Source organism: Mus caroli, chromosome 8 (genome assembly GCF_900094665.2).
Source record: "Mus caroli chromosome 8, CAROLI_EIJ_v1.1, whole genome shotgun sequence".
NCBI classification, from domain to species: Eukaryota; Metazoa; Chordata; class Mammalia; order Rodentia; family Muridae; genus Mus; species Mus caroli.
Window position 1 is genome coordinate 12,196,131 of NC_034577.1, and position 3,105 is coordinate 12,199,235.

General features: G+C 42.2%; 1 pseudogene; it reads left to right on the plus strand.

The window, feature by feature from the left end:
* The first annotated feature begins 1,538 nt into the window (after positions 1-1,538).
* The window catches only part of LOC110300125, a 15,755-nt pseudogene continuing 14,188 nt past the window's right edge, over positions 1,539-3,105 (plus strand).

Below are 3,105 nucleotides of genomic sequence, written 5' to 3' on the forward strand. Positions count from 1 at the left end.
GTACAGGGGAACACCAGGGAGTGAGTGGGTAGGGGAACAGGGTGGGGGTGGATGGGGAGGGTATAGGGGACTTTTGGGATAGCATTTGAAATGTAAATGAGGAAAATATCTAATAAATATGTGGGAAAAATACTTGAAAGTAGATTTTTAAAAGTATAAATATATTGTTAGTCATGTGTAAGATATAACTAGTTATTAAATGAAACATGATTTTTTTTTCTCCTTGCAGAAAAAAAAAAAAAGAATAACTATCTGCTATAAAAAATGCCTAACCTTTTTCTGGGCTGGAGACATTAGCTTCCAAATGCTATCTACTCTATAATAATCCTTGAAATGACTTTTCCAGAGCAAATGCTAACCAACACCATCCTTCTGACTATGGAGAAGAATATGGGAAGTCCCAGAGACCCATCACTGAACATCAAGGTGCCACTTTCTCCTGTGAATTGCAATGCCAAATCTGTCAGTGCCCAGTGCTTACAAGCAATTGTTTTTCCATCCAGGTTTTCCCATGCCTTTAACGGAGGCTAAATTTACTCACAGGTAATTTCTCATTCCTAGGACCAGAAGTCCCTGAGATAATTTTTAAATAAAACTTATTATGCCCACACTATACAGAAGAGCGGAGACTTAAATGTAATTAAGTTATAAGAGCCCCTCAGTGGGGTGGTGAATTCCTGGTAGAAATGGTCCTGTCTTCATGTTGTTGCTATGGACACGTCCTTATGTAATTACTATGCAAAGCTATCAGCATCGTAAGAGGAAAGAGACACAGAGTGCTAATTTTCAGGAGTAGAGTCACAGCTAGTAAAGCTGGAGACAAATTCCAAAGTCATCCGCAATTTCTTTGCTTCATTAAGAGGGAGCATTGTCCCAGTAGAGGATGAAGGACCCCTCAAGTACACACAGCAAAGATAAAGTATGGGATAGCCGAGATTGCAACATGGATATTTTCATCCATGTACCGTTTTAGCTATCCCATACCATGATGCCTTTATCCATGTGAGCTCCAGAACAGCCCCCTCCTAGGAAGTTCCTGTTCACATGCCAAGAGAGTGGTCTCAGGTGGTCCTTCTCAGCTCTCTATGAACCATGCTGACTCATCTGGAACTCTCAGAACTTCCTGTCACATCTGTTTATGATCATTTGACAATGCTAGTCCATCAGAAGTCCATCTACAGTACCTGGGACTCTTGAGCTTCCAATGTAACAGTCTCACAATAAATGAGAAGATGGGGTTTGAGGAAACAGTCCAAATGGCGAGGCAATGGAAAACTACCGGAGGGTTATTCATTCATATATTTTATATATGTATTCATCCATGCATGTATACATATCTATGTATATATGTGTATATGTATGTATGTATGTATGTATGTATTGAAATGTACTGAGGCTCTGACCCAGGGATTTGTGCAGGCAGAATGCAAGTTCTATCTTCTATGCTACAATTCCAAACCTGCCTTTCAGGCATTATAATTGAATGCATGGTGTGGGCTCTAATTTGTATACCCACTGCATTTTGAATAGCTGAAGCAATGCGGAGCTATGGGAAAGATGANCACAATTCAGGGATGGATGATGACATGCTCACACAGGTGAACCTGGTGGATGGAATGGAGCTGGGAGAACAGTGCCAGCAGGACAAGCAGGGGCCAGATGGCCATTGTGGGAAGGGAGGTGTTCCTGTGTAGGCAATGCTGGGTGTTAGGATTCTGCTGGCTTACACTGCATGCAGGGCAGGAGGCCTGCTGGTGTGCAGCCTGGGGGGATCTTTGCTCTCTTTCAGCCTGTATCCCATGATCCTCTCTGGAGATCATGTGGAANGGCTGTGTCCTTTTAAAACTCCTGTATAGAAAATCACCAGAAACTGGTCTCCTGTGCAGGTGAGAGGGGCCAATAAGCCTTAGAAAGCTGCCTCCTCTTCCTTTATCTATCCTTCCCTAGGGTGCAGAGAGCAAACCTCACAGGTACTCTGCCTTTATCCTGTGCTTCCAGCGTCTCGAACCAGTAAGAACAATTTTTATTGTGATAATTGCTTTGGCTATGGTATTTTTAAATTACGGATAATTGCTTAGTCTGTGATATAGTTTTTCCTCAGTGTTCAGAATAGACTGAGAGACTTGGACCCCTCAGAGTATGAGCTACAAATTTGCATAGGATTTACCCCTATTTAGTATTTTTCTCTTATTTCCTGGTTGATCTTTTTGGGTGTTTTTACTCTTGGAGAAAAGGATTATTTTACTAGATGTGAGTTCCAAAACAGCGCAACGATCATATGTGGTAAAGATTTGTTATCCCACTTTAACAAGGTGCTGAGCCTTGGTCTATTTATCAAAATGGGCTTATTAAACAGGCCAGATAATGCAATCCTTTGGTCATACTTTATAGGATCGTCCGGTTTGCGTCTTGTTGATGTGGTTTGAGTCTATATTACAATGAAGTGTCATACTGAGAAGTGCTCTCCTGTTTCCTAACAACCCCTGTGTGTGTGGTAACCACTGTCATCAGTAGAGGTTTTTGATCTTCCCAGCAATGCATTGTGTTTAAGTTGCTTTATCTGAGGCACACAAGGAACTACATTTTGCTATACACACTTCCAGCGAGGGTGGAATTTAGGGGCCTGATAAGCATACACTCCAGTACTCTGAGATAGAAACGAACAGTAGTCAGTAATTATTTCCCAGGGTTCATTTATTTTTCCCTGTCAGAGCCATGGGTTCAGGCTGCACAGGGGTCAGAGGTGTGACTTGTCATAGCCCCAGTGCAGATAGCAATGGTGGGGAAGTAGCTGTTTCCACCTGGGTTCCACACAAACACTTCATGTCATAGTTTCAAAAACACTAAAAACCTTGTATAATGATGCTAAAGCCAGCATTATAATTCTANGGGACAGGCCTNGTTGGAGCAGGAGACTCACAGTGAGACCAACAAGAAGATCCCTCTACCTGTTCTGCTCATATTCATTTGTTCCAGCCTCCCTCTGCTGCTGTGCCCCCAGTTGGTTGAAGTTGCCTGGAGAAAACTCTCTAGATGCCTATGCAGAGAAAGGAGAGTGTGTCCCATCATCATTTAAATAAAGAGCTTGGAGCTCACTCTTTTTTT